At 36.0% G+C, this 26,794-nt stretch overlaps 2 protein-coding genes across 2 annotated transcripts in view; one reads left to right on the top strand and one right to left on the bottom strand.

Annotated features, from left to right (window-relative positions):
* Positions 1-11,601, bottom strand: part of LOC142339149 (5-hydroxytryptamine receptor 1D-like) — a 118,779-nt gene extending 107,178 nt beyond the window's left edge. Inside the window, exon 1 of the mRNA XM_075388925.1 lies at positions 11,543-11,601. The gene's annotated coding sequence lies outside the window, so the exon portion shown is untranslated. The remainder of the gene's footprint in view (positions 1-11,542) is intronic.
* Positions 1-26,794, top strand: part of LOC142339148 (zinc finger homeobox protein 3-like) — a 342,404-nt gene that overhangs the window by 208,856 nt on the left and 106,754 nt on the right. The gene's annotated exons all lie outside the window — the stretch shown is intronic.

The raw sequence follows: 26,794 nt of genomic DNA on the forward strand, positions 1-26,794 counted from the left end.
GTGCATAACTGCCTATTTTTGCTATTGTTTTTGTTTCTTTGGTAAATTGTCACATTACTAAACTATCTAACTGAAAAAAACGTTACAAAATTCGTTACTGAATTGAATTACTGTTTTCATAAGATATGGTCTTAAGTGCGTCGACACCGTTCTCTTGCAGGTTTAGCTAGAGTTTACTACTTTTACCATGTATTTGTTGTTAATTTTGTTGTCGTATGACAAATTGTGGGTAATTAACAGTCTCAGTAGCCAAAAATGGATACAACTTAAAAATTAGTAACTGATATCGGTATACAGATAAAAATTATTGGTTGACTTTCAATTTCAATTTTTCTCAAAAAAAAGCGTAAATGTGCACTTCAATTTATCCCTCTTTGTTCTGGTTTGCGGTTTTTTCATATTTTACAGCTTTGTATCATTTTCGTATCTTAGACTCATTATGGAGAGATCTTTTTAATGTATTGTTGAAACAAACAATATTTTTCTGCTGTTTGAACGTTTTGACTGATGTCTCCACGGCCTACACACTTTTTTCAGCAGAATTTCGTGAAATTTAGATACTTTTCAATTTTTGTGGGTCTTTTTGCTGTCATTTCCAGATATTCCTTTCACCACAACAAGACTTCATGATGTTAAAAGAAGACGCAATTGGAGATTTTTTTTTCTCGCAATTATTGTTTTTATAAACTTAATGGCTTCAACACTGCGGTTTTGTAATTTTAATTGTGAAAGTTTTCAATTCAGCTTGTATTTAATGTTGTTTTATAGTCTTATCACTCACTAGACCAAAAACAGGCGCAATTAGTTTTCGAAGCAGATGCAAGATAAACTGTCTACTTTTTCGGTCGAAAGCTTATGTTGGCTATGACATTTGAAAATATTCCTTTCTAAATGTGAAATAAAAATGGATTTCTGACAATTAATTTCTCAGATTTGTCAACCTTATTTCTGTTCACATGTAGCTTAGCATCTCTATAGACAAGTTACATCCCTTATCTATTGAACTACACGTTGCTCTTTACTACATGTTTTTTCCCCAAATAGTCTCTGTGTGCAACCAATATTCGTACAAATTTCGTGATTTTTGGAATGTTGCCTTTTTTGTAGTTTTTTTGTTTTTTTTTCACAGTATCACAAAAATGGGCGGTCTTCTGGTCATTTAAAATAAGCAATCCAAAATGTTTTATTGTTAAATTGTTTCTACTGAGCAGCTTAAGGTTTAATTGTCTGGGACATCGTTTTCGTTTAAACTTTTTAGCCAACATTTTTTCTTTTTGCCTGATTTTTTCGTTCTTTTTGTAGTCGTTTGATATATCCTGGATAAGGAAAAATCTCAATCGCTCTTTACGGAGGTATAAAAGAATTTCTCAATGACTTCATTTGATGCATAATGTTTCTGTTCAGTTTGACATTAAATGTTTTCAAAAAAAGCAACGTTTTATTAAACTTTGCTCTTTTGCTCATTTCTTGTCGACTTGCTGCAAAGTAGCATTGAGCAAAAAAGCCACATTTTTTATATTGACGTTCAGTTTAATCTGGTTGTTATTGGCTTTCAAAGAATGGACAACGAATTTTGGTCGTAATTAATATTTGCAATTATTTGATTTGTATCGCCGTCTTTTCCGGTAGTCATATTATGTGAGTCACAGGTCTCATCGGCCCTCTAAGGTAGATTGTCTTATTCATTTAGTAGTTTGTTGAACGATATGTTGATATGTTAATTTTTTTATCTCCTCCTTATTTGCTAGACAATTAGCAGGCGTATTCCCGCCATAAACGTCCACCTTCCCTTCCAAAAAATGGGGTTACAACAAAAATTGATGAAACCGGTTTTCTGTTTCGGCACTCCTGTGCGTCGGCCAATTGCATACAAATAAACGTTTTTCATCTAAACATGTTTTGGTCATTCGTCACACAGACAATAATATGAAATATTTGATTGAAATAAAAACAATGTTGCATATAATTGGTGTCGCTAACGGAAATCAAATTTCATAATCGGATGAGCGTCACTTTAGACCAAAAGTCTGGACAATTTAAATCATATCACATTGATTGTTTTATGGAATATGGACACAAAACATATAGGTTGTTACTGATGGTTTACTATTATTATAAATAAATAAGTTAAACCAGGTTGGAATAATTGTGGTCAATTGAACGAACTTTTAGCACGTGTTTTGAACAAATGTCAGCAAAAAGTGTTAAAAAAAGTTCGGATTGTTTATGTTTGTGCCCCCCAGAACGTTATGCGTCCCCCAGTTAGAGAACACGTGCCATTACATAGTAAATCATTACATAGTAAAAATATTGCACGTGTGTCTGGGGGTGCAAATAATATTCACCCTCTAAGCTGGTGAGTGGGGGAGGGGCACAAACGACAAGATCCAAAAATTCTTTAGATCTTTTCTGTTTGTGCCCCCCCCCCCCCCCCGTGCGAGAAATAGAATTAAAATTCTTGAAGTTTTTATAGTTTCTTTCCAGTTTAACAATTCTCGTGAATCTGATCAAAAATCCCGCATGGATTGAACAAATTTTGGCATCCATATACCTGAACATTCAAAGACACCAACTTAAACCTCACTTCTTACTGTAGTAATAGCGGTACAATCAATACTGAGAAGATGATTAGATAAAATACCTATTTTTCTTTCATAATCTCTCGTCTTACAAAATCTGAATGAAGATCAAGTGGATATAGAACATAAATAAAAATGATTGTGTCACGAACTTATCCCAGCTAACTCAACGCGAAGACTACTGGTTACGACTAACGGTAGAGTATACTAGTGCGAAAAACAGTATGATTCCAAGCTTATTATTATGTCCGAGTTTCGATCATGAAAGGTAAAGAGAATAAATTGAATACAGACAATCAAAAGTGACAACCTTTCAGTAGAGAGGGTACATAAACACATGATCAACGTTTTTTTATAAGAGAATTTGACCTAAATATTTTACCCAACAATCGGGAGCGTAAGTGTTAACTCTTGGCGAATATTAAATGCTGAACAGTACTTGATATAAATGCTATATGGAATGATGTGTGTACATTTCCCTGTGAGAGATGTTCGTAGTCTTTGGGCTGCGGCGCATTGCTTTTGTGTACATTTATGCTAAGTAATACTGTTGGATGATGGGAGTGACTGGTCGTCCCGGGATGATCCGGTACGGGGTCTTTTATTAACGAAATAACCTGGCTAGCATCGTTATAGCATTTTGTTCTTTTCAATTTGGGAAAATAGATCTGTAGAACTCTGAACTGTAGTGCCCTGAAAGTATTGATTGATTTATTGTAGATTATAATCAAGCCTTTTTTGATGCCGACAATTTTTGATTTCACAAATGCATAAATTGAGTCTCTTATGTTTTTGAGTTCACTCCATTGTCCTCTGTTTTTATTGCTTTGTCACTTATGCTTAGCAATTTGCATTGATTTTTTTCGAACCAAAGTGGATTCTCCTTAAAGGGGCTAAAAAAATTGCTTAGGCAATTAACGTATTGGCAATTTGACATTATTTGCTTCTTTTGATTCATCTTTTAAAAATCTTTTAAATCTTTTAAACTTGCCGCCATCTGTTATTTATAATTGTTTCGACCCTTCTCTGAGGGGGGAGGAACTATTTACTCAAATGGGTTTTTTTGTTCAGACAATTTTGGCCGATCGATAAAATAATCGTAGAGAGTTGTGAGTGGTATCATTAAAAACCCCATCCAGCGTAAAATGGAACTAAAAAGACGTTTTTCAATTTTTACTTTTTATAGGGAGTTATCGAGGTTTAAAATTTTGTGAATAATAAACGTATTTCAGCTGTTTTATTTTTTCACATTTTTGACCAAATTTTGTCAGTTTTGACCAAATTTTTGTCAATAGTGCTCAAATATGTTAAAATTGTTAATGATAGTGTTATCGAATTTATCTCTAAATATAAAGGAGGTTTGCTGAATTGTTCGGTCCGAGTTTTTTGGCTAGAATTTATGCTATTTTTTCAAATTCAGAATTTTTTTCGTCGAAAAAATGGCCTTTTTAGCCCACTTCCTTTAATTTGGCTGGGAATAACCTTTAAACTGCGGCGATATACTTTTTAATCTCTTAAAAGAGCTAATTGTACTCCCGCTGGCTTTATCAGTCTTCTGGAATTATAATTTTGCCAATGTTTTGCAAATTTAGTGTCCATAATTATACAAAATGCATTTTTTTGACGAACTGAAAGGTTTTGTATAGTACTGATCTATTTCGCAACCATTTCAACAATTGAGGTTTCGTTAGACATTCAGAAATATCTGGGTTTATCTTGATCTCACCATGAATCCTTATGATAAAAATTTTTTAGGTTTCAATGAGGCGCGACCTTTCTTCAAAAAAATTCCGCAGTGTGAATGTTTTTTATGTAAATTACGGACAATAACTTCAAACCAAGGCTAAATTTATGACATATACTGTTTACAATAAACGAGACCCAAAGAGATTACATTATGGTTTCAGAATTAAGCTCATGGTTTTTCAAGGGTCTGTCCAATTGTTTTTGAAAAACTTTTATGGACTTCTTGCGTTTTCTTTTCTTTTTTAACGGTTTTTGTAGTTCAACCGCTTATTGTCTCCAATTAAAGATCCAGTTATTTTTTGAAGGTTTAATAGAACCTAGTTTTTTTTGGTTGATATCTAATGTCTGTTAAAACTTTGAATGTATTTTTTTAAGAAAATATAGGTGAATATTTGAACTTTTCCACTATTTTTTTATTTCTCTGAACTTCGGGCGCAGTCATAAAAAACAGGCAGAAAACAACGTATGAAAGAACCTAGTTATTTTTTTGGTTGATATCTAATGTCTGTTAAGACTTTGAATATATTTTTTTTAAGAAAATATAGGTGAATATTTGAGCTTTGCCACTATTTTTTTAGTTCTCTCTACTTCGGACGCAGTCTTAAGAAACAGGCAGAAACCAATGCATAAATTAATGTTGGTAATATATTTTGAATTAAGCTAATCGTTTCTTTATTTTGTTACTAATCGTTTTCAATTTTTCTTTTATTCTTCATCATAATTGCATTTTTTTGTGAGCTCAATTTGTTTCCTTGTCCCACTATCACATTAATGACGAGCCCAACTCAAGAAAAAAATCTCAGGGAAAATGCAATACATTTGAAAAAGGCAAATCAGGATTTGATAATTGTTTTGGTTCAATGGTTTATGCTTTTTGGGCTTAGACACAGTTATCTCGCAAAATTTTGAGGATTCTTGGTTTTACCTAAGTTTGACTTTCTTTTCGTTGATATACACCAAATACCTGATAACGATAGATCCTAATTGCTTCCCCAAAACGTACAACTCAACCGAGTTGAAGACTTCAGTCTTAAGCTGTTTGTTTTAACGACTTTCAAATTAAAATTAAAAAAATTTTTTCATCTGTCTCCTTTTTCCTTTTTTCGTCACCATGTAACTAAATCTCATTCATTAGAAGTCTTAATTACTTTTGTTGATTCAAAATTTATACTGGCTTGGATATGCGTTGTGACTGAGTGCTTCGACCATTTAGTTTACTAAAAAAAAATTTCGAGATTTCTATACTGTCAATTCTTGGGTTTCATTTTGTTGTCATGTGTAAGTAATCCTTTTATAAGGCAGATTCGTTGATATTAAAATGAAGGGAATTGATAACTTACAGTTTTTGCAGATAACCTCTTATAGTTGTAGCGTCCTCAACAGTGTCATGTTGTAAAATTGGTTGATGTTTTGGCCTCTTCATGACATTTTTTTTGTGGGCTCGTGACTTAGTTTCAATATCAACAGGTCCAATTGCTTCCTGTGGTGTTGAAACTTAATTCATCGCTTTTTGTTGTAATCCTAAGTCTGTTGTGACTTTTGAATATATCTGTTTCCAAAAAAATTGGGTTTTTGAGCTTTGTCTTTTAAAAATAGTTTTTCGATCGATTTGGAGCTCAGTCTTTGTAAACACAAGGCACAACCCGTTTCCAGTGAGCTATAATTTATAACGGTTGTAGCTTCAAACTTTTGTTTCTCAGCTTTGTTACAACTGTTACTACGAGATTTCACAAAAAGTTAGATTTTTTTATATTTGTATACTTTAAAAGATTATTGGTTTCTTTTTAAGTTAAAACAAAAATCGTTGGTCCCATTGGCTTTGAAATTTTGCGCAATCGAATATTGCATAATGACATGTCTCAATTGCCTCCTATTTAGATATAAAGGATTTTTTTAGTGGTTTCAGTTGATATCTAATGACATTAATACCTTTGAATATAATTGGTTTCAAAAATGGAAAAGTATTTTGAACTTGGCACCTATTTGTTCTTTTTTGTCAACCTGTTAAGCAGCCGCTTTGCGGACAGGTTCAGGTTTCATATCTTTTCTAATGAAGAATAGGTTAAATTGTTTTGAGTTTTATCTGATGCGAGTTTTATTTTGTTATGATTATTTTTTCATTTTTTATAGATTTGGTCGTAAATAATGTTTGTTGTTAGATTTTTATTTTTGTCCTATCTAGTAGTCCTCATTTCAACAACTTTTATCGGTCCTCTGGTGTGGCATTATCTTTTCTGATTGGTTGTTTATTGAACGATGTCTATGTTTTTGAAAGCTTTCGATCCCTTCATGATTTTGTAACCAATTAGGTCAATTATGTGGATTAGCGGGGTCGGAACATTATAAGCGTACGCACATTACCTATCCTCCTTGTTGACTTTTAGTCTCCAAGTAGTGTTTTCTTCTTATTAACTTGCTTACTGATCGTAAAACTATTGATGTTATCATGTGTTCTAATATAGGGTCGTGGTTTTAATAACCTAGAAACCATGCATTTTGATAGACTCATAGCACTTCGCTGGCTTTGAGACTTCATACCTGTAGATCACTACATAGATATTAATGTTTTGAAAAGTTGTTTTATGAAATCTTATGAAACCCTTTTTGTTTGAAAATTTTTTTGTTTCTATGAGAATAGTTTGACTTCAGCGCCTTTTGGAACAGGATTTCAATATTATTTTTTGTTGACGTTACACTTGAAGATCTTCAAATGGAGTTTGTGATCAGATCTAAATTGTATCCAAATCTTTCAAAACTTAACTTACTTTTCACTTTTGTATTTTTACTTCTGGTTTACTTCTGTGTGTCTCAACTGTATGTATTTGAGAAATTATTGAACAACAAGGAGTCTCGTTAATGTGCGTTTGCAAATGATGTTCCTACCCGAGCTCATCTACATTTGTGACTTAATTGTCAACCAAGTGAAGAGATAACAAAAATAGATGTTTGTGTTTAAAAAATTGTTACAAAACCTAACTACTAATTGAACTACATAATGCCAAGCCTCATTACAGCGCTAACGAGATCTGCCATTGAAACGACTACGAGAGAAAACAATAAACAAAAAGATAAGCAAAAACAAAAATTTCATGGTAGAAACCCATTATCCAAAATTCAAAGCACCTAGTAACAACGTCAAAACGCAATCAGATAAAACCTTAACTACGCAAGTTTAGTTTTTCCTTACTGTACAGCATATGGATGTTTTCCTTAATAAGACTAGGTAACAATTCGACAAACAGAAGAAAAAATGGGGTTAAAAATCAAATATCAAATAATATTTTTTAAAACAAATAAATTCAAAAGTCTAAAAATCTTTAGCTTATAACCAAAAAAAAACAATTCTTGATAAATTCATTGAAAAGTCATTATGAGACCAATGGGACCTGTTATTGGTTAAAATAAGCTATAGGAACAGACTAAAGACGCAGAAAATCTCACAAAATTACAAACAATTTGCAAAAAAACCAACTATTGAAGCCATTAAAATCATTTGCCATTATCTGAACACTATGTTTTTTGTTTCAGTTTTTATATATACTAATTCAGCTAAATTTATACTGAAATAATAAACAAGTTCATTCGGGCCACATTTGAAAATCATTGGGATCTGTTGTCACCTGAATGTTATAAAAGAAGAGAAAAATAACCACACATACACCACTCACAAAATTTTTATGAAAACGCACCTTATGCAGCAAACAAAACATCAATTACGACATAGTATCAGTAGACATGTTATATTTTGAAATTCGAGGAATTGGATGGGACATCCCAAAGACGAGAATAAGTTACAAGTTGACGAAAAGAACAATAAAATCTGAAAAGTTTGAATAATATTTGAAAAAAGCTTAATATCATAATTTTGTTCGCTATAAACTGACTGCTTCGGTTAACATCATTCGTTTAATCGATAAAAAGGCAAAAAGACGCAATTCAAAAAAAAATAAGCGATAAAAGTGTTAAATCCATTAGAAAAGGACTTTTTTCAAACAATTTGCTACTTTCAATTAATATTTAACAGCAATTGGATTGTTTTTATTGTTACAAAAGGACTTGAAAAACAACAAATTTAGACAAATATAATTGAAACCACGAAATTTTTTAAATAACGACTAGTATCAAACCCATTAAATTCAATAGCTTTCAATGGAACTAAGTAACTGCGCTAAATTTTTCCTTGAAGGGAAGGCAATGATATTTTTGTTCATATCTCTTCGATAACTCATCACAATAAGTCGTATGGCAATGAAAAAAAACAAAAAGACAACCAAATTTTTGAGAAAACCACTGCTATCAACGTCAAAAATTTCAATGGCTTACGACGGAAGCCATTGAAAACACTAAATTATGCTTAGATGTGATGACAAGGATGTTTGTCACTCAAAAATTATCAATAAGACATTACAAAATGTCATTAAATATGAAAACAACAACAAATACAGGCAAAATCCGAAAATTCAGTTAAAAATTGCGAGAAGGATGCGTCGAAGCCAATTAAACCATAAGTTTTTCTCTGAAAAACTTTTTCTACGATCCATTGAACGTCTTCTCAAAGCCAATGGGAACTATCAATATTTGGATAATGTAACAAAATTTCAAAAGGAACAAAAATTAAGAATATAAATATACAAAAATTAAAAATAAATTTTGCTAAGTATAAACTGTAAAATTTCTGTTGATACAGAAAGGAAAAGAGTTTTGTCTTTACTGAGACTGAATTACAGTTCACAAAAATAGTTTTAAGATTTTTTAAAGATTTTTTAATGCTCAAAAATAATATATATTTTTATAGATTTAACAGCCAATAAATTCAACGGCAGTCTATAGATATCCTCAGTTATGCCAAAATGTAAAAACAACAATTTTTTTGGCATGCATAGATAATCAATAAGACATCACAATACGTCTTAAGATTATGGAAAAAAAACAACAAACATGCGAAAACCAAAAAATCTCGTAGAAAAGTGCGCGAAGAAAATGTCGAAGCCATTAAATGATTACTTTTCCTAGGAAAACTTTAATTATGATCCACTAAACTTCTTTTCTAAGCCAATGGGAGCCATTATTAATGGGATAACATGATAAGGTTTCAGAACGAAGCAAAAATACGAAATACCCAAAAATTTAAAAAGAGATCTTGTGGCAGTGAAGTCATATAACCAATAGTTAAAAGATAAAACCACCAACTAAACATACTTTTGTTGAAGTAGAAAAAAAAATGGTACTGCCATTACTGTGACTGACTTACAGTTCACGAAAATAAGCTTTAGGTTGATTTATGTTCTAAAATTTTCAAAAAAATCTTTTTATAGTCTTAACAGACCTTTAAGTCAATAGCTTTCAACGGAAGTCAAAAAATATGCTCATTTATGCTTCGACATGAGCGAAAAATATTGTGTTGCATAGCTATTCAATACGACATCACAATAAGTCTTATGACTATGAAAAAAACGAATACATACAAAAAAATTCTGTAGAAAAAAGCAAGAAGAAAGTGTTGAAGCCATTTAAACCATATGCTTTTCTTCTCTAAAAACTTTATCCATGGTCCATTGAACGTTTCAGCTAAAAAAGTGGGAGCCATCAATATTAGGATAACAAGATAAGATTTCAAATGGAACCAATAATACGAAAAGTACAAAAAATTTTTTAAAAAATTGAAACCTTGTGGCACTGAAGTCATATAACCAAGTGTTAGAAGATAAAACTGCCAAAAAGATCAATTTTGGGTTGCAGTAGAAGAAAGTGGGGTAGGAGTGATACTGGCTTACAGTTCCAAAAATAAGTTTCAAATTATTTAAAATTAAAAAAAAGTCGAAAATTTATTTTCAATGTACTAACAGCCATTAGCTGTCCCTTCAAAGCACAAGATAGGTTCACTTAATGCTCATTACGAAATGTTATGCACATTAGGCTAGCGATTTTATGCCATAGGATTCCAAAAATTTAGTAAAACCTCAAAAGAAAATCAAATTTTCAATTAAAATTACGAAAACTGAGGTACGAATCCGAAAAAAAACATGAGCGATTCCTTGGAAACGAATTTTTTAATCATTGGGCTTTATTTGATTGTAAATGAGGTTTGTCATTAACGGAACCTCGATATGAAAAGTGACAAGACTCTAGTTGACTTGAAAAACCAAAAAATATGCAACATTTTCTAAAGAAAAAAGCTCTTAAATAAAATTTGAATTTTTTTGATAGTAATCTTCCCTATGAGACCAAAATTAGTCTTTTTATTGCCTTTCGTCTATTAGGAACAGAAAATTGATTTATTTTGTGGCGTGAAATGTAATTTTTGAATTAAAGCTTCATGGAAAAAAAGTTAATTCAACAAAAATTACGGTAAAATTGAACAAATGTGAACCGAATAACCCGTGTTCACATGAAACTATAAACCTCGATAACTCCTCGAAAAAAAACAAAATTCAAAAAAATCTTTTTAATTTCGAACTCTACGCTGGATGAGCTTTTTAATGATACCACTCACATTTCTCTACGATGAATATATCGGTCGGCCAAAATTGTCTGAACAAAAAAACCCAATTTGAGTATACAGTTCCTCCCCCCACAAGTGAGGTCGGAACAATTAGCGAATTATGGTAAACTTGATCACGATCAAAGATAAAAAATTGAATAAGACTGTATTTTGACAGATTCTGGGCAGTCATTTTGTGTGTGCATTAAGATACCAGTTCGGTAGAGCGAATTAAAATAAGCGTTTATAACTAAGCATTTTATGAATCTTCAGTTTTAAAGCAAAATGATGTATAATTGTGCAACCCAGACAAAATAACTAACTACAGTCGAACACTGTTTTGAACATGTTTGTAAAGCAAATCTGTCATGTGGTATCTGCATTTCAGTCTCCGTGAACGTCCAGAGGGTCGGTCAAGGAGGTCTTTTGTGTGGCTTTTTTACTACCATGCTGGGTTAATTAGGTTTGATGAGTGGCTCAGATTTAAAAAAACTCAAATTTTACTGATATAAAAAAATCTTTAAAAATTTTTTTTGATACTTGGTTGGCAACTAATTTATGTTAGCGTTCAGCTTATGATCCACAATTTTAGTAGCAGGAAAAAAATTATTTTCAAATAATATCTGCAGATAAGTTTTACATCTAGGTTGCATAGAATATACGTTTTCAAATTTTGATGATTTTTATGATGGGCCGCCGGAACATTGTGTCAAAGCACATTACAGATTCTACAAACCTTTATCCTCGTGACATCTCCATAATTATCGAGTTATATAAAACAACCATATCTCTAATTATGATTGTATCAATATGCCATAACTAAACACAGTTGACTGATGTAACAGAATTTAGCAATTTGAACCTCACAAAATTAATACCATCAAAATGATAGCGAAATGAAAAATTGTCATAGTAAATAACCATAGGAAGTTAAATAACCAGGATGCTGAAATTATAAAAACCTAATCGCATTTTACTGACAGTGCTTGTAAACTAACAATTGGTTGTTTACACAATTACCAGGCGGGAAATCAGTTCAAAAATTATATAATTTACCTGTAATTTTTGGGGGGTGGAAAATGAGATTGAAAAATTGAACTGTTGTAAGCGGGTTGCATTTGACATAAACTGTTAACCTAAGCACCCTTTATCCCCGTGGGGTTACTAACTTTGGGCTAAAATCGTCAGGTTAACTGTCGCAGTAAATATTTGACATTCAAAATTAAGCCACCTTGATTATTGAAACAACCTTAAATACTCTGTATTCGGTTTAAACTGTTAAATTTTTTCTAGCGTATGAAAAAAAAAACATATAACAACAAATAGCAAACAGCAAAAAAGCAAATCAATAAAAGCAACCACTTTAGATTTCATTTTTTGCACGGGACCGAAAATCAAATAGAAGTTCATTTTAAGCATCAAAAAGAAAATTGCTGGAGGGTATTTAAAAATGTTATCCGACGTGAACGCTGCAATTTATATCAAGTCCAAATCGCCTGGTCAGGGTAAAAAAGTAATTAAAATAGATATAAAAAGTTCGCCTTACTATTGCAAAGAAATATCGGGTCTTTCTCATTATACCCCCCCCCCCCACCAACCCATCCTCACGAAATGATACCCCCAACCCAAGAAAAATTAGACCACAATACCCGAAGAAATTACACCCCCTTTACGGTATTTTTACTGTAGTTGGGGGGGGGGGGGGGCTTTACGTTATTTGCCCCCTAATTAAGGTGTATGTGTGTGTGGGGGGCGGGGGGGTGGGTTCAGAATGACAAAGACCCGAAATATCTATTGACATTGAGGGAAATGGCAGGGGGAAATTGCGACAGTAAATGTTTGCTAAAGATTGCCTTTTGCAGGCAATTAGGTCACGTTTATCTTTTGTTCAACTGACAGAAGAGTTGAATTTTTCAAAAGGGTACAACAGTTCCATTTGATGCTTTTTTAACAGTGAGATTTCAAACGGATTTATTAAATATTTGATGCAGGGTATTCAATTGTTTGGGTCTGTTGTATTTCGATTATTATTTTAGATGACTGCAGAGTTTCATGAAAAGTTAACATTATCTTTCATCACTGAAGATCAAATCTACAAATCTAACCGTAAGCGCTTTGTACAAATGCCATTATTCTTACACTTACTGCGCTTTTATTCCAGCACGTTAAGAATGATAATGATTATTGTCTGTGACAGGGTAAAAGTTCAAAAATGGTTAATGCACAAAAAAATGTTTTCCTCAGAAAAGTTCAAAAGACGCTGCAACGTTAATTGAGGCTATTGTTCATTATTAATGTACCTGAATGCATTTGATTGGTGACGTCAGAACAAAAGTTATTTTTTGTCTTTGTAAAATCGTTACATGATATTATAAATTAAATACCTCTCTCCAACTGTTAATAGTCTTGACATGAATCGTAATCATTAAAAAGTAAAAAAATATACTTGTTTAAGAAGTGAATACGTCAGTTAAAGCATCCCCTGGCTGAACTTACTCTAATGTACTGTACTCATATTATACGAATCTGGCATCAGTACTAGCATCAAGACACTTCTACCAATTGGTATAATCACATAAAAGTCTTGGAAGCACCTCACAACATTGTAACGTTCTCACTTTGCATGGGTCAACCCTAGTTAAGAAGGGCGAACAAAAACGACAAAAAATCTGATAGAGTCTTTGGTATGATCAGTTTCAAATGTAAGAAAGTGTTCGGTAATTAAATGTAAGAGATCGTCGGTATGTTCGTTACTTAGACGTAAGAGATCGTCAATATGTTCGGTACTTAAACGTAAGAGATCGTCAATATGTTCGGTACTTAAACGTAAGAGATCGTCGGTATTCTTGGTACTTAATCGTAATAGATCGTCGGTATGTTCGGTACTTAAACGTAAGAGATCGTCGGTACGTTCAGTACTTAGACGTAAAAGATCGTCAGTATGTTCGGTATTTAAGCGTAAGAGATCGTCGGTATGTTCGGTACTTAAACGTAAGAGATCGTCGGTATGTTCGGTACTTAAACGTAAGAGATCGTCGGTATGTTCGGTACTTAAACGTAGGAGATCGTCGGAATGTTCGGTACTTAAAAGTAAGAGATCGTCAATATGTTCGGTACTTAAACGTAAGAGATCGTCGGTACGTTCAGTACTTAGACGTAAGATATCTTCAGTATCTTCCGTACTTAAACGTAAGAGATCGTCAATATGTTCGGTACTTAAACGTAAGAGATCGTCGGTACGTCCAGTAATTAAACGTAAGAGGTCGTCGGTATATTCGCTACTTAAACGTAAAAGATCGTCGGTATGTTCGGTACTTAAACGTAAGAGATCGTCAATATGTTCGGTACTTAAACGTTAGAGATCGTCGGTACGTCCAATACTTAGACGTAAGAAATCGTCAGTATGTTCGGTATTTAACCGTAAGAGATCGTCGGTATGTTCGGTACTTAAACGTAAGAGGTCGTCGGTATGTTTGGTACTTAAACGTAAGTTATCGTCGGTATGTTCGGTACTTAAACGTAAGAGATCGTCGGTATGTTCGGAACTTAAACGTAAGAGATCGCCGGTACGTTCGGTACTTAAACGTAAGAGATCGTCGGTATGATCGGTACTTAAACGTAAGAGATCGTCGGTATGTTCGGTACTTAAAAGTAAGAGATCGTCAATATGTTCGGTACCTAAACGTAAGAGATCGTCGGTACGTTCAGTACTTAGACGTAAGATATCGTCAGTATGTTCGGTACTTAAACGTAAGAGATCGTCAATATGTTCGGTACTTAAAAGTAAGAGATCGTCGGTACATCCAGTACTTAGACGTAAGAGATCGTCAGTATGTTCGGTATTTAACCGTAAAAGATCGTCGGTATGTTCGGTACTTAAACGTAAGAGGTCGTCGGTATGTTCGGTACTTAAACGTAAGAGATCGTCGGTATGTTCGGTACTTATACGTAAGAGATCGTCGGTATGTTCGGTACTTAAACAGAAGAGATCGTCGTTATGCTCGGTATTTAAGCGTAAGAGATCGTCGGTATGTTCGGTACTTAAACGTAAGAGATCGTCGGTATTTTTGGTACTTAAACGTAAGAGATCGTTGGTATGTTCTGTACTTAAACGTAAGAGATCGTCGAAAGTTTGGTACCTAAACGTACGAGATCGTCGTTATGTTCGGTACTTAAACGTAAGAGATCGTCGGCATGTTCGGTACTTAATTGTAAGAGATCGTCGGTATGTTCGGTACTTAAACGTAAGAGATCGTCGGTATGTTCGGTACTTAAACGTAAAAGATCGTGGGTATTTTTTGTACTTAAACATAAAAGATCGTCGGTATGTTCGGTACTTAAACGTAAGAGATCTTCGGTACGTTCAGTACTTAGACGTAAGAGATTGTCAGTATGTTCGGTATTTAACCGTAAGAGATCGTCGGTATGTTCGGTACTTAAACGGAAGATATCGTCAGTATGTTCGGTACTTAAACGTAAGAGATCGTCAATATGTTCGGTACTTAAAAGTAAGAGATCGTCGGTACATCCAGTACTTAGACGTAAGAGATCGTCAGTATGTTCGGTATTTAACCGTAAAAGATCGTCGGTATGTTCGGTACTTATACGTAAGAGATCGTCGGTATGTTCGGTACTTAAACAGAAGAGATCGTCATTATGCTCGTTATTTAACCGTAAGAGATCGTCGGTATGTTCGGTACTTAAACGTAAGAGATTGTCGGTATTTTTGGTACTTAAACGTAAGAGATCGTTGGTATGTTCTGTATTTAAAAGTAAGAGATCGTCGAAAGTTTGGTACCTAAACGTACGAGATCGTCGTTATGTTCGGTACTTAAACGTAAGAGATCGTCGGCATGTTCGGTACTTAATTGTAAGAGATCGTCGGTATGTTCGGTACTTAAACGTAAGAGATCGTCGGTATGTTCGGTACTTAAACGTAAAAGATCGTGGGTATTTTTTGTACTTAAACATAAAAGATCGTCGGTATGTTCGGTACTTAAACGTAAGAGAACTTCGGTACGTTCAGTACTTAGACGTAAGAGATTGTCAGTATGTTCGGTATTTAACCGTAAGAGATCGTCGGTATGTTCGGTACTTAAACGGAAGAGATCGTCGGTATTTTCGGTATTTAAACGTAAGAGATCGTCGGTAATTTCAGTACTTAAACGTAAGAGATCGTCGGTATGTTCGGTACTTAAACGTAAGAGATCGTCGGTATGTTCGGTACTTAAATGTAAGAGATCGTCGGTATGTTCGGTACTTAAACGTAGGAGATCGTCGGTTTTTTTGGTACTTAAACATAAAAGATCGTCGGTATGTTCGGTACTTAAACGTAAGAGATCGTCGGTACGTTCAGTACTTAGACGTAAGAGATTTTCAGTATGTTCGGTATTTATCCGTAAGAGATCGTCGGTATGTTCGGTACTTAAACGTAGGAAATTGTCGGTATGTTCGGTACTTAAACTTAAGAGATCGTCGGTATATTCGCTACTTAAACGTAAGAGATCGTCGGTATGTTCGGTACTTAAACGTAATAGATCGTCGGTATGTTCGGTACTTAAACAGAAGAGATCGTCGTTATGCTCGGTATTTAACCGTAAGAGATCGTCGGTATGTTCGGTACTTAAACGTAAGAGATCGTCGGTCTTTTTGGTACTTAAACGTAAGAGATCGTTGGTATGTTCGATACTTAAACTTAAGAGATCGTCGAAAGTTTGGTACTTAAACGTAAGAGATCGTCGGTATGTTCGATACTTAAACGTAAGAGATCGTCGGTATGTTCGGTACTTAATTGTAAGAGATCGTCGGTATGTTCGGTACTTAAACGTAAGAGATCGTCGGTATGTTCGGTACTTAAACCTAAGAGATCGTCGGTATTTTTCGTACTTAAACGTAAGAGATCGTCGGTATGTTCGGTACTTAAACGTAAGAGATCGTCGGTATATTCGGTACTTAAACGTAAGAGATCGTCGGTATGTTCGGTACTTAAACGTAAGAGATCGTCGGTATGTTCGGTACTTAAACAGAAGAGATCGTCGTTATGCTCGGCATTTAACCGTAAGAGATCGTCGGTTTGTTCGGTACTTAAACGTAAGAGATCGTCGGTATTTTTGGTACTTAAACGTAAGAGATCGTTGGTATGTTCGGTACTTAAACGTAAGAGATCGTCGAAAGTTTGGTACTTAAACGTAAGAGATCATCGGTATGTTCGGTACTTAAACGTAAGAGATCGTCGGTATGTTCGGTACTTAATTGTAAGAGATCGTCGGTATGTTCGGTACTTCAACGTAAGAGATCGTCGTTATGTTCGGTACTTAAACGTAAGAGATCGTGGGTATCTTTTGTACTTAAACCTAAGAGATCGTCGGTATTTTTGGTACTTAAACGTAAGAGACCGTCGGTATGTTCGGTACTTAAACGTAAGAGATCGTCGGTTTATTCGGTACTTAGACGTAACAGATCGTCGGTATGTTCGGTACTTAAACGTAAGAGATCGTCGGTATGTTCGGTACTTAAACAGAAGAGATCGTCGTTATATTCGGCATTTAACCGTAAGAGATCGTCGGTTGGTTCGGTCCTTAAACGTAAGAGATCGTCGGTATTTTTGGTACTTAAACGTAAGAGATCGTTGGTATGTTCGGTACTTAAACGTATGAGATTGTCGAAAGTTTGGTACTTAAACGTAAGAGATCGTTGGTATGTTCGGTACTTAAACGTAAGAGATCGTCGAAAGTTTGGTACTTAAACGTAAGAGATCGTCGGTATGTTCGGTACTTAAACGTAAGAGATCGTCGGTATGTTCGGTACTTAATTGTAAGAGATCGTCGGTATGTTCGGTACTTAAACGTAAGAGATCGTCGGTATGTTCGGTACTTAAACGTAAGAGATCGTGGGTATTTTTTGTACTTAAACCTAAGAGATCGTCGGTATTTTTGGTACTTAAACGTAAGAGACCGTCGGTATGTTCGGTACTTAAACGTAAGAGATCGTCGGTATATTCGGTACTTAAACGTAAGAGATCGTCGGTATGTTCGGTACTTAAACGTAAGAGATCGTCGGTATGTTCGGTACTTAAACAGAAGAGATCGTCGTTATATTCGGCATTTAACCGTAAGAGATCGTCGGTTGGTTCGGTCCTTAAACGTAAAAGATCGTCGGTATTTTTGGTACTTAAACGTAAGAGATCGTTGGTATGTTCGGTACTTAAACGTAAGAGATCGTCGAAAGTTTGGTACTTAAACGTAAGAGATCGTCGGTATGTTCGGTACTTAAACGTAAGAGATCGTCGGTATGTTCGGTACTTAATTGTAAGAGATCGTCGGTATGTTCGGTACTTAAACGTAAGAGATCGTCGGTATGTTCGGTACTTAAACGTAAGAGATCGTGGGTATTTTTTGTACTTAAACATAAAAGACCGTCGGTATGTTCGGTACTTAAACGTAAACATCTTCGGTATGTTCGGTACTTAAACGGAAGAGATCGTCGGTAATTTCGGTATTTAAACGTAAGAGATCGTCGGTATTTTCGGTACTTAAAATTAAGAGATCGTCGGTATGTTCGGTACTTAAACGTAAGAGATCGTCGGTATATTCGGTACTTAAACGTAAGAGATCATCGGTATGTTCGGTACTCAAACGGAAGATCTCGTCGGTAATTTCGGTATTTAAACGTAAGAGATCGTCGGTATTTTCGGTACTTAAACGTAAGAGATCGTCGGTATGTTCGGTACTTAAACGTAAGAGATCGTCGGTATGTTCGGTACTTAAACGTAAGAGATCATCGGTATGTTCGGTACTTAAATGTAGGAGATCGTCGGTATGTTCGGTACTTAAACGTAAGAGATCGTCGGTATGTTCGGTACTTAAATGTAAGAGATCGTCGGTATGTTCGGTACTTAAACGTAAGAGATCGTCGGTATTTTTGGTACTTAAACATAAGAGATCGTCGTTATGTTCGGTATTTATCCGTAAGAGATCGTCGGTATATTCGGTACTTAAACGTAAGAGATCGTCGGTATGTTCGGTACTTAAACGTAAGAGATCGTCGGTATGTTCGGTACTTAAACAGAAGAGATCGTCGTTATATTCGGCATTTAACCGTAAGAGATCGTCGGTTGGTTCGGTACTTAAACGTAAGAGATCGTCGGTATTTTTGGTACTTAAACGTAAGAGATCGTTGGTATGTTCGGTACTTAAACGTAAGAGATCGTCGAAAGTTTAGTACTTAAACGTAAGAGATCGTCGGTATGTTCGGTACTTAAACGTAAGAGATCGTCGGTAATTTCGGTATTTAAACGTAAGAGATCGTCGGTATTTTCGGTACTTAAACGTAAGAGATCGTCGGTATGTTCGGTACTTAAACGTAAGAGATCGTCGGTATGTTCGGTACTTAAACGTAAGAGATCATCGGTATGTTCGGTACTTAAATGTAAGAGATCATCGGTATGTTCGGTACTTAAACGTAAGAGATCGTCGGTATGTTCGGTACTTAAATGTAAGAGATCGTCGGTATGTTCGGTACTTAAACGTAAGAGATCGTCGGTATTTTTGGTACTTAAACATAAGAGATCGTGGTTATGTTCGGTATTTATCCGTAAGAGATCGTCGGTATATTCGGTACTTAAACGTAAGAGATCGTCGGTATGTTCGGTACTTAAACGTAAGAGATCGTCGGTATGTTCGGTACTTAAACAGAAGAGATCGTCGTTATATTCGGCATTTAACCGTAAGAGATCGTCGGTTGGTTCGGTACTTAAACGTAGGAGATCGTCGGTATTTTTGGTACTTAAACGTAAGAGATCGTTGGTATGTTCGGTACTTAAACGTAAGAGATCGTCGAAAGTTTAGTACTTAAACGTAAGAGATCGTCGGTATGTTCGGTATTTAAACGTTAGAGATCGTCGGTATGTTCGGTACTTAATTGTAAGAGATCGTCGGTATGTTCGGTACTTAAACGTAAGAGATCGTCGGCATGTTCGGTACTTAAACGTAAGAGATCGTGGGTATTTTTTGTACTTAAACATAAAAGATCGTCGGTATGTTCGGTACTTAAACGTAAGAGATCTTCGGTATGTTCGGTACTTAAACGGAAGAGATGGTCGGTAATTTCGGTATTTAAACGTAAGAGATCGTCGGTATTTTCGGTACTTAAACGTAAGAGATCGTCGGTATGTTCGGTACTTAAACGTAAGAGATCGTCGGTATGTTCGGTACTTAAACGTAAGAGATCGTCGGTATGTTCGGTACTTAAACAGAAGAGATCGTCGTTATGCTCGGCATTTAACCGTAAGAGATCGTCGGTTTGTTCGGTACTTAAACGTAAGAGATCGTCGGTATTTTTGGTACTTAAACGTAAGAGATCGTTGGTATGTTCGGTACTTAAACGTAAGAGATCGTCGAAAATTTGGTACTTAAACGTAAGAGATCATCGGTATGTTCGGTACTTAAACGTAAGAGATCGTCGGTATGTTCGGTACTTAATTGTAAGAGATCGTCGGTATGTTCGGTACTTCAACGTAAGAGATCGTCGTTATGTTCGGTACTTAAACGTAAGAGATCGTGGGTATCTTTTGTACTTAAACCTAAGAGATCGTCGGTATTTTTGGTACTTAAACGTAAGAGACCGTCGGTATGTTCGGTACTTAAACGTAAGAGATCGTCGATATATTCGGTACTTAGACGTAACAGATCGTCGGTATGTTCGGTACTTAAACGTAAGAGATCGTCGGTATGTTCGGTACTTAAACAGAAGAGATCGTCGTTATATTCGGCATTTAACCGTAAGAGATCGTCGGTTGGCTCGGTCCTTAAACGTAAGAGATCGTCGGTATTTTTGGTACTTAAACGTAAGAGATCGTTGGTATGTTCGGTACTTAAACGTAAGAGATCGTCGAAAGTTTGGTACTTAAACGTAAGAGATCGTTGGTATGTTCGGTACTTAAACGTAAGAGATCGTCGAAAGTTTGGTACTTAAACGTAAGAGATCGTCGGTATGTTCGGTACTTAAACGTAAGAGATCGTCGGTATGTTCGGTACTTAATTGTAAGAGATCGTCGGTATGTTCGGTACTTAAACGTAAGAGATCGTCGGTATGTTCGGTACTTAAACGTAAGAGATCGTGGGTATTTTTTGTACTTAAACCTAAGAGATCGTCGGTATTTTTGGTACTTAAACGTAAGAGACCGTCGGTATGTTCGGTACTTAAACGTAAGAGATCGTCGGTATATTCGGTACTTAAACGTAAGAGATCGTCGGTATGTTCGGTACTTAAACAGAAGAGATCGTCGTTATATTCGGCATTTAACCGTAAGAGATCGTCGGTTGGTTCGGTCCTTAAACGTAAAAGATCGTCGGTATTTTTGATACTTAAACGTAAGAGATCGTTGGTATGTTCGGTACTTAAACGTAAGAGATCGTCGAAAGTTTGGTACTTAAACGTAAGAGATCGTCGGTATGTTCGGTACTTAAACGTAAGAGATCGTCGGTATGTTCGGTACTTAATTGTAAGAGATCGTCGGTATGTTCGGTACTTAAACGTAAGAGATCGTCGGTATGTTCGGTACTTAAACGTAAGATATCGTGGGTATTTTTTGTACTTAAACATAAAAGACCGTCGGTATGTTCGGTACTTAAACGTAAACATCTTCGGTATGTTCGGTACTTAAACGGAAGAGATCGTCGGTAATTTCGGTATTTAAACGTAAGAGATCGTCGGTATTTTCGGTACTTAAAATTAAGAGATCGTCGGTATGTTCGGTACTTAAACGTAAGAGATCGTCGTTATATTCGGCATTTAACCGTAAGAGATCGTCGGTTGGTTCGGTCCTTAAACGTAAGAGATCGTCGGTATTTTTGGTACTTAAACGTAAGAGATCGTTGGTATGTTCGGTACTTAAACGTAAGAGATCGTCGAAAGTTTGGTACTTAAACGTAAGAGATCGTCGGTATGTTCGGTACTTAAACGTAAGAGATCGTCGGTATGTTCGGTACTTAAACGTAAGAGATCGTGGGTATTTTTTGTACTTAAACCTAAGAGATCGTCGGTATTTTTGGTACTTAAACGTAAGAGACCGTCGGTATGTTCGGTACTTAAACGTAAGAGATCGTCGGTATATTCGGTACTTAAACGTAAGAGATCGTCGGTATGTTCGGTACTTAAACAGAAGAGATCGTCGTTATATTCGGCATTTAACCGTAAGAGATCGTCGGTTGGTTCGGTCCTTAAACGTAAAAGATCGTCGGTATTTTTGGTACTTAAACGTAAGAGATCGTTGGTATGTTCGGTACTTAAACGTAAGAGATCGTCGAAAGTTTGGTACTTAAACGTAAGAGATCGTCGGTATGTTCGGTACTTAAACGTAAGAGATCGTCGGTATGTTCGGTACTTAATTGTAAGAGATCGTCGGTATGTTCGGTACTTAAACGTAAGAGATCGTCGGTATGTTCGGTACTTAAACGTAAGATATCGTGGGTATTTTTTGTACTTAAACATAAAAGACCGTCGGTATGTTCGGTACTTAAACGTAAACATCTTCGGTATGTTCGGTACTTAAACGGAAGAGATCGTCGGTAATTTCGGTATTTAAACGTAAGAGATCGTCGGTATTTTCGGTACTTAAAATTAAGAGATCGTCGGTATGTTCGGTACTTAAACGTAAGAGATCGTCGTTATATTCGGCATTTAACCGTAAGAGATCGTCGGTTGGTTCGGTCCTTAAACGTAAGAGATCGTCGGTATTTTTGGTACTTAAACGTAAGAGATCGTTGGTATGTTCGGTACTTAAACGTAAGAGATCGTCGAAAGTTTGGTACTTAAACGTAAGAGATCGTTGGTATGTTCGGTACTTAAACGTAAGAGATCGTCGAAAGTTTGGTACTTAAACGTAAGAGATCGTCGGTATGTTCGGTACTTAAACGTAAGAGATCGTCGGTATGTTCGGTACTTAATTGTAAGAGATCGTCGGTATGTTCGGTACTTAAACGTAAGAGATCGTCGGTATGTTCGGTACTTAAACGTAAGAGATCGTGGGTATTTTTTGTACTTAAACCTAAGAGATCGTCGGTATTTTTGGTACTTAAACGTAAGAGACCGTCGGTATGTTCGGTACTTAAACGTAAGAGATCGTCGGTATATTCGGTACTTAAACGTAAGAGATCGTCGGTATGTTCGGTACTTAAACGTAAGAGATCGTCGGTATGTTCGGTACTTAAACAGAAGAGATCGTCGTTATATTCGGCATTTAACCGTAAGAGATCGTCGGTTGGTTCGGTCCTTAAACGTAAAAGATCGTCGGTATTTTTGGTACTTAAACGTAAGAGATCGTTGGTATGTTCGGTACTTAAACGTAAGAGATCGTCGAAAGTTTGGTACTTAAACGTAAGAGATCGTCGGTATGTTCCGTACTTAAACGTAAGAGATCGTCGGTATGTTCGGTACTTAATTGTAAGAGATCGTCGGTATGTTCGGTACTTAAACGTAAGAGATCGTCGGTATGTTCGGTACTTAAACGTAAGAGATCGTGGGTATTTTTTGTACTTAAACATAAAAGACGGTCGGTATGTTCGGTACTTAAACGTAAACATCTTCGGTATGTTCGGTACTTAAACGGAAGAGATCGTTGGTAATTTCGGTATTTAAACGTAAGAGATCGTCGGTATTTTCGGTACTTAAAATTAAGAGATCGTCGGTATGTTCGGTACTTAAACGTAAGAGATCGTCGGTATGTTCGGTACTTAAACGTAAGAGATCATCGGTATGTTCGGTACTCAAACGGAAGAGCTCGTCGGTAATTTCGGTATTTAAACGTAAGAGATCGTCGGTATTTTCGGTACTTAAACGTAAGAGATCGTCGGTATGTTCGGTACTTAAACGTAAGAGATCGTCGGTATGTTCGGTACTTAAACGTAAGAGATCATCGGTATGTTCGGTACTTAAATGTAAGAGATCGTCGGTATGTTCGGTACTTAAACGTAAGAGATCGTCGGTATGTTCGGTACTTAAATGTAAGAGACCGTCGGTATGTTCGGTACTTAAACGTAAGAGATCGTCGGTATTTTTGGTACTTAAACATAAGAGATCGTCGTTATGTTCGGTATTTATCCGTAAGAGATCGTCGGTATATTCGGTACTTAAACGTAAGAGATCGTCTGTATGTTCGGTACTTAAACGTAAGAGATCGTCGGTATGTTCGGTACTTAAACAGAAGAGATCGTCGTTATATTCGGCATTTAACCGTAAGAGATCGTCGGTTGGTTCGGTACTTAAACGTAAGAGATCGTCGGTATTTTTGGTACTTAAACGTAAGAGATCGTTGGTATGTTCGGTACTTAAACGTAAGAGATCGTCGAAAGTTTGGTACTTAAACGTAAGAGATCGTCGGTATGTTCGGTACTTAAACGTAAGAGATCGTCGGTATGTTCGGTACTTAATTGTAAGAGATCGTCGGTATGTTCGATACTTAAACGTAAGAGATCGTCGGCATGTTCGGTACTTAAACGTAAGAGATCGTGGGTATTTTTTGTACTTAAACATAAAAGATCGTCGGTATGTTCGGTACTTAAACGTAAGAGATCTTCGGTATGTTCGGTACTTAAACGGAAGAGATGGTCGGTAATTTCGGTATTTAAACGTAAGAGATCGTCGGTATTTTCGGTACTTAAACGTAAGAGATCGTCGGTATGTTCGGTACTTAAACGTAAGAGATCGTCGGTATGTTCGGTACTTAAACGTAAGAGATCATCGGTATGTTCGGTACTTAAACGGAAGAGATCGTCGGTAATTTCGGTATTTAAACGTAAGAGATCGTCGGTATTTTCGGTACTTAAACGTAAGAGATCGTCGGTGTGTTCGGTACTTAAACGTAAGAGATCGTCGGTATGTTCGGTACTTAAACGTAAGAGATCATCGGTATGTTCGGTACTTAAACGTAAGAGATCGTCGGTATGTTCGGTATTTAAACGTAAGAGATCGTCGGTATTTTCGGTACTTAAACGTAAGAGATCGTCGGTATGTTCGGTACTTAAACGTAAGAGATCGTCGGTATGTTCGGTACTTAAACGTAAGAGATCATCGGTATGTTCGGTACTTAAATGTAAGAGATCGTCGGTATGTTCTGTACTTAAACGTAAGAGATCGTCGGTATGTTCGGTACTTAAATGTAAGAGATCGTCGGTATGTTCGGTACTTAAACGTAAGAGATCGTCGGTGTTTTTGGTACTTAAACATAAGAGATCGTCGTTATGTTCGGTATTTATCCGTAAGAGATCGTCGGTATATTCGGTACTTAAACGTAAGAGATCGTCTGTATGTTCGGTACCTAAACGTAAGAGATCGTCGGTATGTTCGGTAGTTAAACAGAAGAGATCGTCGTTATATTCGGCATTTAACCGTAAGAGATCGTCGGTTGGTTCGGTACTTAAACGTAAGAGATCGTCGGTATTTTTGATACTTAAACGTAAGAGATCGTTGGTATGTTCGGTACTTAAACGTAAGAGATCGTCGAAAGTTTGGTACTTAAACGTAAGAGATCGTCGGTATGTTCGGTACTTAAACGTAAGAGATCGTCGGTATGTTCGGTACTTAATTGTAAGAGATCGTCGGTATGTTCGGTACTTAAACGTAAGAGATCGTCGGCATGTTCGGTACTTAAACGTAAGAGATCGTGGGTATGTTTTGTACTTAAACATAAAAGATCGTCGGTATGTTCGGTACTTAAACGTAAGAGATCTTCGGTATGTTCGGTACTTAAACGGAAGAGATCGTCGGTAATTTCGGTATTTAAACGTAAGAGATCGTCGGTATTTTCGGTACTTAAACGTAAGAGATCGTCGGTATGTTCGGTACTTAAACGTAAGAGATCGTCGGTATGTTCGGTACTTAAACGTAAGAGATCATCGGTATGTTCGGTACTTAAATGTAAGAGATCGTCGGTATGTTCTGTACTTAAACGTAAGAGATCGTCGGTATGTTCGGTACTTAAATGTAAGAGATCGTCGGTATGTTCGGTACTTAAACGTAAGAGATCGTCGGTATTTTTGGTACTTAAACATAACAGATCGTCGTTATGTTCGGTATTTATCCGTAAGAGATCGTCGGTATATTCGGTACTTAAACGTAAGAGATCGTCGGTATGTTCGGTACTTAAACGTAAGAGATCGTCGGTATGTTCGGTACTTAAACAGAAGAGATCGTCGTTATATTCGGCATTTAACCGTAAGAGATCGTCGGTTGGTTCGGTACTTAAACGTAAGAGATCGTCGGTATTTTTGATACTTAAACGTAAGAGATCGTTGGTATGTTCGGTACTTAAACGTAAGAGATCGTCGAAAGTTTGGTACTTAAACGTAAGAGATCGTCGGTATGTTCGGTACTTAAACGTAAGAGATCGTCGTTATGTTCGGTATTTATCCGTAAGAGATCGTCGGTATATTCGGTACTTAAACGTAAGAGATCGTCGGTATGTTCGGTACTTAAACGTAAGAGATCGTCGGTATGTTCGGTACTTAAACAGAAGAGATCGTCGTTATATTCGGCATTTAACCGTAAGAGATCGTCGGTTGGTTCGGTACTTAAACGTAAGAGATCGTCGGTATTTTTGATACTTAAACGTAAGAGATCGTTGGTATGTTCGGTACTTAAACGTAAGAGATCGTCGAAAGTTTGGTACTTAAACGTAAGAGATCGTCGGTATGTTCGGTACTTAAACGTAAGAGATCGTCGGTATGTTCGGTACTTAATTGTAAGAGATCGTCGGTATGTTCGGTACTTAAACGTAAGAGATCGTCGGCATGTTCGGTACTTAAACGTAAGAGATCGTGGGTATGTTTTGTACTTAAACATAAAAGATCGTCGGTATGTTCGGTACTTAAACGTAAGAGATCGTCGGTAATTTCGGTATTTAAACGTAAGAGATCGTCGGTATTTTCGGTACTTAAACGTAAGAGATCGTCGGTATGTTCGGTACTTAAACGTAAGAGATCGTCGGTATTTT

The sequence above is a fragment of the Convolutriloba macropyga genome, chromosome 5 (genome assembly GCF_964194025.1).
Source record: "Convolutriloba macropyga chromosome 5, txConMacr16.3, whole genome shotgun sequence".
Taxonomy (NCBI): Eukaryota; Metazoa; Xenacoelomorpha; order Acoela; family Convolutidae; genus Convolutriloba; species Convolutriloba macropyga.